The sequence below is a fragment of the Scyliorhinus canicula genome, chromosome 12 (genome assembly GCF_902713615.1).
Source record: "Scyliorhinus canicula chromosome 12, sScyCan1.1, whole genome shotgun sequence".
NCBI classification, from domain to species: domain Eukaryota; kingdom Metazoa; phylum Chordata; class Chondrichthyes; order Carcharhiniformes; family Scyliorhinidae; genus Scyliorhinus; species Scyliorhinus canicula.
Window position 1 is genome coordinate 46,740,436 of NC_052157.1, and position 12,620 is coordinate 46,753,055.

General features: G+C 52.9%; 1 protein-coding gene across 1 annotated transcript in view; it reads right to left on the reverse strand.

Annotated features, from left to right (window-relative positions):
- Positions 1-12,620, reverse strand: part of il16 (interleukin 16) — a 167,604-nt gene that overhangs the window by 68,721 nt on the left and 86,263 nt on the right. The window lies entirely within an intron of this gene.

Below are 12,620 nucleotides of genomic sequence, written 5' to 3' on the forward strand. Positions count from 1 at the left end.
AGCCCGTCGCCACCAGGAGCAGACGGTACAGCACCCAGGACAAGGCCTTCATCAGGTCCGAAGTCCAGCGGCTGCTTCGGGAGGGTATCATCGAGGCCAGCAACAGCCCTTGGAGAGCCCAGGTGGTAGTGGTTAAGACCGGGGAGAAGCACAGGATGGTCATGGACTACAGCCAGACCATCAACCGGTACATGCAGCTCGACGCGTACCCCCTTCCCCGCATTTCTGATATGGTCAATCAGATTGCACAGTACCGGGTCTTCTCTACTATTGACCTGAAATCCACCTACCACCAGCTCCCCATCCGTAAATCGGACCATCCCTACACTGCGTCACGAATGGAGTCTCGGTATTTCAACGAGAAATGGACCGAATGGTTGACCGGTACGGACTGCAGGCCACCTTCCCGTACCTCGACAATGTCACCATCTGCGGCCATGACCAGCAGGACCATGATGCCAACCTTTCTAAATTCCTCCACACTGCATCGCTCCTTAATCTCACGGACAATAAGGAGAAGTGTGTGTTCCGCACAGACCGCTTAGCCATCCTCGGCTACTTAGTCCAAAACGGACTACTGGGGCCCGACCCCGACCGCATGCGCCCCCTCATGGAGCTTCCCCTCCCTCACTGCCCCTAGGCCCTCAAACGCTGCCTTGGGTTCTTTTCTTATTACGCCCAGTGGGTCCCACAATACGTGGATAAGGCCCGCCCACTGATACAATCCACACATTTTCCCCTCTCGGCCGAGGCACAACAGGCCTTCGCCTGCATTCGATCTGACATAGCCAGGGCAGGGATGCACGCAGTAGATGAGACACTGCCTTTCCAAGTAGAAAGCGACCCCTCAGATGTCGCACTTGCCGCCACGCTGAATCAGGCAGGCAGACCCGTGGCATTCTTTTCACGCACCCTCCACGCCTCCGAAATTCGGTATTCCTCTGTTGAAAAGGAGGCCCAAGCTATCGTTGAAGCTGTGCGGCATTGGAGGCATTACCTGGCCGGCAGGAGATTCACTCTCCTCACTGACCAATGGTCGGTAGCCTTCATGTTCAACAACACGCAGCGGGGCAAGATCAAGAATGACAAAATCTTGCGGTGGAGAATCGAGCTCTCCACCTTCAACTACGAGATCTTGTATCGCCTCGGCAAGCTCAACGAGCCCCCAGACGCCCTCTCCCGAGATACATGTGCCAGCGCACAAGTGAACCAGCTCCGTGCCTTACACGAGAGCCTTTGCCATCCGGGGTCACTCGCTTATACCATCTAATCAAAGCCCGCAATCTGCCCTACTCCGTCGAGGAAGTACGGACAGTCACCAGAGATTGCCAGATCTGTGCCGAGTGCAAGCCGCACTTCTACCGGCCAAATCGCGCGCGCCTGGTGAAAGCGTCCCGCCCCTTTGAACGCCTCAGCTTCAAAGGGCCCCTCCCCTCCACCGACCGCAACACCTACATCTAAAGTGTGGTCGATGCATTTTCTAGGTTCCCCTTCGCCATCCCATGCCCGGATATGACGTCTGCCACCGTCATCAAGGCCCTGGATTCCATTTTCGCTCTGTTCGGTTTCCCCTTCTACATCCACAGTGACAGGGGATCCTCGTTCATGAGCGATGAGCTGCGTCATTTCCTGCTCAGAAGAGGTATCGCCTCCAGCAGGATGACCAGCTACAACCCCTGGGGAAATGGGCAGGTAGAGAGGGAGAACGGGACGGTTTGGAGGGCCGTCCAGCTGGCCCTACGGTCCAGGAAGCTCCCAGCCGCTCGCTGGCAGCAGGTCCTCCCTGATGCGCTCCATTCCATTCGGTCGCTACTGTGCACCGCAACTAACAGTACACCCCATGAACGTGTTTTTGCCTTCCCTAGGAAGTCCACATCCGGGGTGTCGCTCCCGACGTGGCTCACGACTCCGGGCCCAGTCCTTCTCCGTAGGCATGTCCGGCACCACAAGGCAGAACCCCTGGTGGACAAAGTACCCCTTCTCCACGCCAACCCTCAGTATGCCTACGTGGAGTTCCCCGACGGCCGCCAGGACACAGTCTCGCTCCGGGACCTGGCTCCCTCAGGTGCCGATCCCATGCCCACGCCCCCTTTTCCCGCCACGCCAGCCTCCTTTTCCCCGGCGCCCCCCTATTCGTCCCCACCAGGTCCATCCCTCGTCCCCCTGCCCACACTGGAGGACACGGAAGGTTTCGGCTCGCTCTCGGAAGATTTCGGCTTGCTCTCGGAAGATTTCGGCTTTCTCTCGGAGTCATCCCGCCAGCAGCTAGCACCAACACCGCCAGCACCTGCACCGACGTCGCCACCACAGCTACGTCGATCACAGCGGAACATTCGACCGCCGGTTCGGCTCAACCTGTGACCTGCTGACTGGATGGACTCTTGGTTTTCTTTGTTTGGACCCTCTTGTAAATAGCTCAGCCTTTGTATTATAGTTACACATCACCCCTGCCGGACTCATTTTTTTTACAGGGGGTGAATGTGGTGATATAACCACTGTAGATATGTGTACTTGCAGTAGGGGGATGTATGGCTGTACCTGTAATACAGGTTCCTCTGGTAAGCCCCTGCCGGCTAGCTCCGCCCACAGGGAGTTTATGTATAAATATGCGTGTGAGTCACTCAGACCCTAGTCTACAGTTGCAGATGGAGGATTAGCATCGCACAGCAATAAAGCCTCTATTGTACTTGTCTCTCGTCTTTGAGTATAATTGTTAGCGCCACAGTCCCCATGCTGGCGTGAAAACGGTGGCATGAAAACTGGCGCTAAACAGCCACCGATTCCCTGTTTTGCTGGGGGCTAGCAGGGAGGAAGCCTGGATCACCAGCTGCTGATTCGCCCGAGAGAATTGTCGGGTTCGTGGCCGCGCATGGCAGTGGTCTGCAGCGGTTGTGCTGTGCTTCATGGCGGATGCCGCTTGCGGACCCAGCCCGCTAAATAGTCCCCCGTTCGGCCAGCTCGTGTGCCCCGAACTGCCCCACCACAGTGCCCCCTGCCCCGGATATGTCCTCCCCCCCTGCCTGCAAATCGCCCCCCCACCCCCAACTGTGGCATCGCTGGACTGAGTCTGCAGCCGCCACGCTGAGCTCCTGACGGGTGAAACCACACGCGACCCACGCCGTCGGGAACTGGCCGGTCGGGGATGGAGCATCATGGGGTGGGCCTCAGCCAACGTACGGAGGCCATGGATACGGTGTGCGGTGTAATCCTAGAGTACGCCCGCTTTTCAGGGGGCATTGCAAAAGCTGCGCCGCCCCCGATTTCGGCGTCATCAGGGATTCTCCGCCCCATCGCCGAACGCGATTTTGGCGTCGGAGATCGGATAATCCGTCCCAGAATGTTTAAATCCTCGCTTGTTCCTGGCGGCTGGAATGGGGCGCTGCCTTGGCTGGCACAGTTGCTTTTGTGCGGGCTCCCACCCTGACGGTGCGGTGAGCATCGACGGATGATGGCTGCCAATGAAGATCCTGTTCTGTCTGACAATCCCGGCGCAGGTCATCAAGGTCCAGTTTCAAAAGTTGTAGGGTGTTTTATGGAGGCGATGAAGGTGCACGAGGAGGTTCTTGCACTGACCCTGGTGGAAGCCTGCCTCCATCCGGTTGGGTTCCGGCAAAATGGCCAGTCATCCACCCTAACGGAGTAGGGAGAGAGAGAGAAGGAGAATGGGAGAGGTGTACCACTGAACCTGTTAGAATCATCGAATCCCTACAGTCCTGAAAGAGGCCATTCAGCCATTGGGTCTGTACCGACCCTCTGAAAGAGCTACCTACCGAAGCCCATTCCTGCCCTATCCTTGTAACCCCACCTAACCTGCAATCTTTGGATTGTGGGGAGAAACTGGAGCACGCTGACACAGGGAGAAAGCGCAAACTCCACCCAGTCACCCACGGTCAGGTCCCTGGTGCTGTGAGGCAGCAGTGCTAACCACTGTGCCACTGTGCAGCACAAAGTTCTTTGAGGTGAATTGGTGGAGAAGTTCCCAACTGAGTTGGAGAATTGGGTGCCATGTTTCAGGATCTCGATCTGGACGTTGGGCAGGTTGAATTCGATGGAGCACATCTGATCCTGCCTTTGGGGCTTGAGTTTCATTCGGCCTTCCAATCACCGATCCTGTGTTGTCCTGTTCTGGTTGTTGATCGTGAGGGACTAGAGGTGGCCTAACTGGTTGAGTCACCCCTCACTCCGCACCCCCCCCCTCCCCCCTCCCCCCACCAACGACCCGGCTGGGGCCTAGGTTGTTAACCACTTGGGTTCTGCTGAGACGTCATTATGCAAGTAATATTGTCTCGTGCTCCAATCATTGGAATCCTTGAGAAATACTGAAGACTGCTCATTGATTCTGACCCTGCCTCATACTTGGTTTTTACTTGCTTTCTGTGCCAGTGAAGAAGTCTTTATCCTGAGCACTGCCCTGCATCTCAGTCGTTATCCTGGACTTTGTTCCCTGTTGATGAGGTTGTTGGCTGCTTGATGTTGTAAATTTGGGTGTGAATGGAATTGATTATTCTGATTTAACAAGTTTATATCATGTTAAGCTGAATGTTGAATTTGGGATTTGTGCACAGTTTTTATCCTAAACGTTTCTGGACCTTATAATGTTTGACAATCCTTGTGGTGGTGTTGGGGGGGGGATGATTCTTGTTGCCCCCCCCCCCCCCCCCCACACCGGTTCTCGTTTGAAGGGAAGATGAGCAGAGCTGGAGTGGGTGGGCGGTGGAATGTTGAGGTTGGAAGGGTTACTTTGTCCTCACTAAGATCGAGGAAATCCCCCCCCCCCCCCCCCCCAACACCCCGCCCCTTGCAGTTAGTTCGGGTTTTTCTTTTCTTTTTCTATTAATTTTAATTCTGAGCATCCGTGCTTTCATCTGTTTTGAGGCCCAGGCAGACTGAATGTTATCCTGGTGAGGATTGGGTTTTATCTGACTCTTCCCCTGGGTTGAGTTAGTCTTTTCTCCTGATATGTGAATCCCTCTTTGGTTGTTTTCGTCACTGTTGGAACTTAACTGAGGACGAGGGTGCCCTTGAGTATTCTTCATATGACGGTAGTTTCCGTGATCCGACTGCGAGTCCCCTCCCTGGGGGGGAATTTTTTTCTCTTCCCTTCTCTTCTCCCATCTGTGTGGCTGTGGTTTTGATTGTGGCCTTGGCCTGGTCTGGTGGGATAGTTGGGGGCTCCTGGGTGTCGCAGGGGGGAGGATCAGCTTCCCCTTCCGAGATGCCCATGAACTGGGTATCTTGACGGTTCTTCGCCATCGGGGCTGGTGTTACCCCTGGACTAGGCTCAGTTTGTCCTGGTTGGGTCTGGGTTGGTACAAACTCAGTGGGGTGTAAGGGTTGGGGTTGCGTGGATGTTCCTTGGGTCATGTTCTTCTGAGTTTCTTTTTATGACGGCGTTGGACTCTGCCAGGCCTGGTGCCATGGTGTTATCCTGTTGTCCCCAATGACTGAGGGTGCACTCCCTGAGGCTGGGCGTGGGGGCCGGAATCTGGTGTGGCCGGGTTAGTGGCTAGCTCTCGTCCATTTTAAAATGCTTTAGGCGGTTGCTCGAGAAGTCTTGCTATCCGAACAATTAGTCGGATAACTCTTGGTCCTTCTTTCTACCCCTCTTATTCCTTCTGAGAGACCCCAGAGGTGATATTTCCATTGTGTCCCTCAATTAAAGGTCTAATGATGACCACAAAACCATTGTCGAGTGTCATAAAAATCCATCTGGTTAACTAATGTCCTTAAGGGAATGGAATCTGCCGTCCTGACCTGGTCTGGCCTACACGTGACTCCAGACCCACTGTACTGCCAATTCCTTTGAAATGCCCTCTGAAATGGCCCAGCAAGCGACTCAGTTGTATCAAACCACTCAAAGGAATGAATCCAGATGGATCGGCGAGCATCGACCTAAGCACTGGAAATGACAATGACAAACTCAGCCTTGTAAAGTCCTCCTTACTAATATCTGGGGACTTGTGCCAAAATTGGGATAGCTGCCCCACAGACTAGACAAGCAGCAACCTGATACTAACGGAATCATACCTCCCAGATAATGTCCAGACACCGCCATCACCATCCCTGGGTATGTCCTATTCCACCGGCAGGTAGAAGTACAGTGGTAGACAGTCAAAAGGGAGCTTCCCTGGGAGTCCACAGCTTTGATAATTATTTATAATTAGTTTGTCATTTAGTTCTGGGAATTAGTCAAATAATCAAAGCGTGTCAACCCAATATGATTTAATGCTGAATTCTGGAACACAAGCTCATCACATGACTTGGTCTTTGTTAGCATCTCATTCACATGTGACAAGAGAGAAAATCCAGACAGCCAAGGCAGTGATGCCAGACGTCAAGGTCAAACAATTCTGGTCTGGGACCATCAACCTCCCTAGCAATCAAAACATATCAGACGTGTTCCCTAAATTCAAAACCTGTTGTGCAAAGAAAAGCGGGTATGAAAACATTCAACCGTGTGCATTAAACTAGCACAGTTTAATTTGTCATGCTTAAAATTAAGTCACTTTCTTTCACAGTATGGAACCATCTTTGATTTTGTAAGTTTTGAGTTAAATTCTGTAATTAGCTTTTGTAACATTAACTTTCATTACTCAAGAAAATGTATTAATTGAATGTGTTGTGTTATATTTCGAAAACCAATCACATTCAAGCACTGATTTGATCCAGGCTTTTTGTAATTTCTGTAACTTTGAAACCTTTGTAAAGCTATTCTCGGTTTTAAACTGACTTATACTAAACACCTGGACTATGTATAAATGTCACCTCAAGGCAGTGGAGAGGTACTATCAATGCTGTCTGAGATGGATTCTCTGGGAAGACAGACTTCCAAATCGGCATCCATGAAGAAGGCAAGAGCACCAGCATTGAGGCCACGATCATCCGGGGCTGGTTTAGCTCTTGGTTATTCAGCTGGTTCATGATGCAGAGCGAGGCCAGCAGCGCGGGTTCAATTCCTGTACCAGCTGAGGTTATTCATGATGGCCCCACCTTCTCAACTTTGTCCCTCACCTGAGGTGTGGTGATCCTCAGGTTAAATCACCACCAGTCAGCTCCCCCCTTCAAAGGGGAAAGCAGCCCATGGTTATCTGGGACTACGTTATCAAGCACTGACAGACTGCAAACATAGTGTAGCAAAGCAGTTCTCACCACAAAAATACACTGATGAGTGCCTTTTTTAATGGAGTTCTACAGGACATACTATAGAGCAATTAGGGGCATCTGGACCAATGGATCGATGTCCCAGACATTACGGGCCAGATTCTCCGATTCTGAGGCTAAGTGCGGAGGATCTGTGGTGTTTTCTGTGGAAAGAATCGGTGCCGTCCCCTCACCGATGCAGCGACTGGTGAGTGGCTAGCAACTGCGCCACGTAAAACTCCCGGCCTCCACAAAATAAACGGCAGGAGAATGGCCAGAAACGTGGCTGCGCCTGCGCACGGAAATGACCTGCAATTGTTGCGCCGTAAAACATGGTGCCGGCCGTGCGCGGACCCGATCTGCCGATAGTACCCCCCCCCCCCCCCCCCCCGGCCATCCCCCACCAGTCTCCGCAGCCCTCGCGGTGGCCCCCCCCCCCCCCCCGGCCAGCAGCATGGCTCCCGCCCGATTGTGGCGGCGCTGGGCACAGTCCGCAGCCGTTACGACGGGTTCCCGCACAGCTGAGACCACAAGTGAACCGCACCGTCGGGAACTCGGCCCATCAGGGGTGGGGCATAGGGGGAGGGCCTTCAGGTGACGCGCTGAGACTGTCCCAATGGCATGCGGCGTGCGTCTCGATGATACCGATTGGGAGGGCGTGGAGCATACAAAACCTGCGTCAAACAGGCGCCACCCCCGATTTCAGCGTCAAAAGGGATTCTCCGCCCAATCGCCGATTACAAAATCAGCGTCGGGGAATGAAGAATCCCGCCCTACATGTGGCCTTATCTTAGAAGAAAATAATTAAACTGAATGTGTAAGGAGACTTTAAATACTAGCTTTGCACTTATATTCTATACACACTCTATATAACTTTTTACCGCTTGGTAATCAGAATGGTTTACATACTTTTAAGGCTATAAGCAACTTTCCCATTCTATCCTTTATTTTAAAAGTAAAGTACATCATTCCAAGTAACCAGAGAGAGTGCAAATGGCCTGTTAAAAACAGGAGAGACTGATAGGGATCTGATTTAATGGGCAACTTGCACAAATTAAGTGAAGTCTGAGACAATGAGCTAACGGTGTCATTCATGAGGCCAGGGCAGCATACTTCCCCTATCCTGAACAAACGGGCAAGGAAGATATCATTGAACATCCTTTTACCTCAGCAAAAACTCATTCAAATGACAGAAATAAACTTCAATGAGGAGGATGGTCCTATAAGTAACTGGCATTTTAAGGAACCAGTTAGGGGTACTGGGTGGTGACATCAAGCGATGTCCACAATTCTTGGGGGCCCAGCACAGATTGATCACGCACCCCTTAAGCCAGTTCGAAAATAGCCTCACCTCCCTATCCCAACAAAATGCGGAATGTGGCGTCTAAGAGATAAAAGGGATGGAGGCGAACATCTTGGGGCGTCGCCCCTCACGAGGTATCCCGGCCCATGTGCAATGTGTGGACGCTCGTCCAGGTGGCCCCGAAGCAGGAGGGTCATTACTCCAGACACACCGGTTGAGGTAGGTGTCAGCCCCGGGGCCATGCCTTGCATCTGTATGACTCAGACAAGGCAGAGGATGAGGCTGAGATGCAGCCTAACTGTTTGGCAGTGCACCATGTGGCCTCTATCTGTGTTACGATACAAGTGAATGGTCATATGCTCCAAATGGAGTTGGGTACGAGAGCAGCTGTTTCTGTGGTGGTGCAGTGCACTTTTGATCTTATCACACGAGGAGTGCAAACTTTGTCTTTGGCTGACAAGGCGGGCTCTTTTGGCCACTTATTCAGGGGGCTGACTAAATATCATGGGACCCACCCTCACTCTGGTGGTTTATAGGCACCAATCAGTGCGTCTTCCCCTCAGTGTTGTGCAAGGAAGCAGCCCTAGCATGTTGGGCCGCGATTGGCTACGCCAGTTGGATTGGCAGCATGTCCTCCAAGTGATCTGGCGCTTTGTGGACGGTACTGAGCAAATTCCTGGAGGTTTTCCAGCCTGGTTTGGGTACCATTAAAGGGGCCGTGGCCATAATGCAGGTAAACCCGGAAACTCAGCCCTGATATTTTTGTGCTCGCCTGGTCCCCTGCACTATAGGGAGAAGGTTGAGACCAAACTTTGCCATTTGGACGTGTGCGCTTCACTGATTGGGTGGCGCCGGTGGTCATCATAACGAAGCCGGATAATACAGTCCGCCTCTGCGAAGACTATAAATCGAAAGTAAACACGGCTTCCAGATTGGACTGTTACCCTTTACCTCACACCGAGGATTTGTGTGCAACATTGGCCAGAGGCGGTACATTCACAAAAGTGGCTTTGAGCAACGCTGATCGACAGCTCGATAAATCCTCCTGGAAGTACGTTACAATGAATACTCATGAGGGACTCTAGGAGTACACCCGACTCCTGTTCAGAGTATCCTCGGCATGCAGAGTCTTCCAGTGCCTCATGGAGAACATCCTGCATGGTTAGTCACAGGGGCTACAACAGACCAAGAACATTTGTAGAACCTCGAGGCGGTGTTGAAGCCGTTTCCCGAATATGGGGTCCACCTGTGCTGCGTGAAGTGCGTGTTTCATGCAAAGGAAGTGGTATATTTGCGATATCGGGTGGACCGAGGAAGCCTACACCCAGTCGCTGAGAAGATAAAGGTGATCAAAGTGGCCCCTGGTCTGTGAGACGCCACAGAATTCTCTTTCCTTGGACTAGTTAATTGCTATGAGCAATTTATCCCAAATTTGGCTGCCATCCTAACTCCCTTCCACTTACTCTTGAAGAAGTGGCAACCTTGGGCTTGGGGTCAGACCCGGGATGCAGCATATAAAAAGGTGAAGTGGCGGTTCTCCTTTTCATGGGTGTTGACATATTTTGAATCTTCTAAACCATTGTACGTCACATGCGATGCTTCACCGTCTGGCATTGGGGCAATTCGCTTTTGCCTCTCAAACGCTGGCTTTGGCAGAGAGAAAATCTGTCCAGATTGAAAAAGAAGGTCTTGCGTTCAATGTTCCTCATCCTGATGGATGCCCACTCAAAGTGGCTGGAGGTCCACAAATGGTGATAATTTCCCGGGCGACAATCGGGCCTCTTTCACGAGCAAAGAATTTGCCGCTTTTATGAAAAGCAACAGGACTCGCTAAGTCCACACTACCCCATACCACAGGGGCCATGCAGACAGTTAAATGGGGGCTCAGGTAGCCTTGATCCACTGCAATTCACATACTGCCACAACCGGTTCACAGCAAACGCTATCTTCCCAGCCCTACACATCCCTGGAGCGTCACGACCAAAAGGACTCCGAAGGGGCCCTGCAAGGCTGCGTACTTATCCTCCTACTATACTCCCTATACACACACGACTGCGTGGCAAAATTCGGCTCCAACTCCATCTACTGGTTTGCTGGTGACATGACCGTAGTGGGTCGAATCTCAAATGACGATGAGTCAGAGTACATGGGGGAACGGTAGGAATGTGGGGTTGAAGTTACAATCAGATCCGCCTTGATCTTATTAAATAGCGGAGCCGGCTCGAGGGGGAATGTTCTACTGCTGCTCCAAACTTTATGTTCTTAGGTGTATATCCTCCTCCCTTATTCTATCTTTGATCAGATAACCTTCAGCTGTTTTGATCTTTCTCGATGAAATGTACTCCAGGAGAAATCTGATCACATGGCATTGTTATGCAGGTTTATGTTGATTCCCTGGAGACGGGCAGCACCATGGACCACGATTTGCATGTCTTGTGCAGAGATCTCCATTGACACCATTGAAGAGCACCTCACAAGCTAAGCAGGTAGCAGTGCTATGCTAATACATTATTCCTCGCTGACTGAACCCCTCTCTGTACCTTCGCAAAGCCCATTCCTTCAGCCAAGGTCCCAACACCCTTCTCGCCTGCTCTTTCTCACCTGCCGCTTCTCGCCTGCCCCCTCTCACCTGCCCCTTCTCACCTGCCCCTTCTCACCTACCCTTTCTCACCTGCCCCTTCTCCCCTGCCCCTTCTCCCCTGCCCCCTTCTCACCTGCCCCTTCTCACCTGCCCCCTCTCATCTGCCCCTTCTCACCTGCCCCCTCTCACCTGCTCCTTCTCACCTGCCCCTTCTCACCTGCCCCTTCTCACCTGCTCCTTCTCATCTGCTCCTTCTCACCTGCCCCCTCTCACCTGCCCCTTCTCACCTGCCCCCTCTCACCTGCTCCTTCTCACCTGCTCCTTCTCACCTGCTCTTTCTCACCTGTTCCTTCTCACCTGCTCCTTCTCACCTGCCCCTTGCCGCCTGTTCCTTCTCGCCTGCCCCTTCTCACCTGCCCCTTCTCACCTGCCCCTTCTCACCTGCTCCTTCTCATCTGCTCCTTCTCACCTGCCCCCTCTCACCTGCCCCTTCTCACCTGCCCCCTCTCACCTGCTCCTTCTCACCTGCCCCTTCTCACCTGCCCCCTCTCACCTGCCCCTTCTCACCTGCCCCCTCTCACCTGCTCCTTCTCACCTGCCCCTTCTCACCTGCCCCTTCTCACCTGCCCCCTCTCACCTGCTCCTTCTCACCTGCTCCTTCTCACCTGCTCTTTCTCACCTGTTCCTTCTCACCTGCTCCTTCTCACCTGCCCCTTCTCACCTGCTCCTTCTCACCTGCTCCTTCTCACCTGCTCCTTCTCACCTGCTCCTTCTCGCCTGCCCCTTCTCGCCTGCCCCTTCTCGCCTGCCCCTTCTCGCCTGCCCCTTCTCGCCTGCTCCTTCTCACCTGCCCCCTCTCACCTGCCCCTTCCCACCTGCTTCTTCTCACCTGCCCCTTCTCACCTGCCCCTTCTCACCTGCCCCCTCTCACCTGCTCCTTCTCACCTGCTCCTTCTCACCTGCCCCTTCTCACCTGCTCCTTCTCACCTGCTCCTTCTCACCTGCCCCTTCTCACCTGCCCCTTCTCACCTGCCCCTTCTCACCTGCCCCCTCTCACCTGCCCCTTCTCACCTGCCCCCTCTCACCTGCTCCTTCTCACCTGCCCCCTCTCACCTGCCCCTTCTCACCTGCTCCTTCTCACCTGCTCCTTCTCACCTGCCCCTTCTCACCTGCCCCTTCTCACCTGCTCCTTCTCACCTGCCCCTTCTCACCTGCCCCTTCTCACCTGCCCCTTCTCACCTGTTTTTTCTCGGGTCAGCATCCATTTTCTTCAATTCTGTTTGTGAAAAGCTAACATTGTGTGACATTAAATCTGTGAAAAATGCACGTTGTGTTAAGCAAGCACAAGAAAGTATTAGGGGTTAATGTTGGGTTAAATTTCTGAGTGAGAGCCCCCTGGGATTTGGTGCAATGCCCAGCGTTGCTCCTTTGGGTTCAATGGGGGCAGGATAAAAATGAATATCGCGCTCAGTTCCACCAGGTTCCCGACCAATAGGTTATATTCGAACAACCAAAGGTGCTGAAAGTCTGAAAATGCGTAAATTAGCTGGGATAATGGGGTTACAGGGATAGGGTGAGGGAGTGGACCATGGTGAG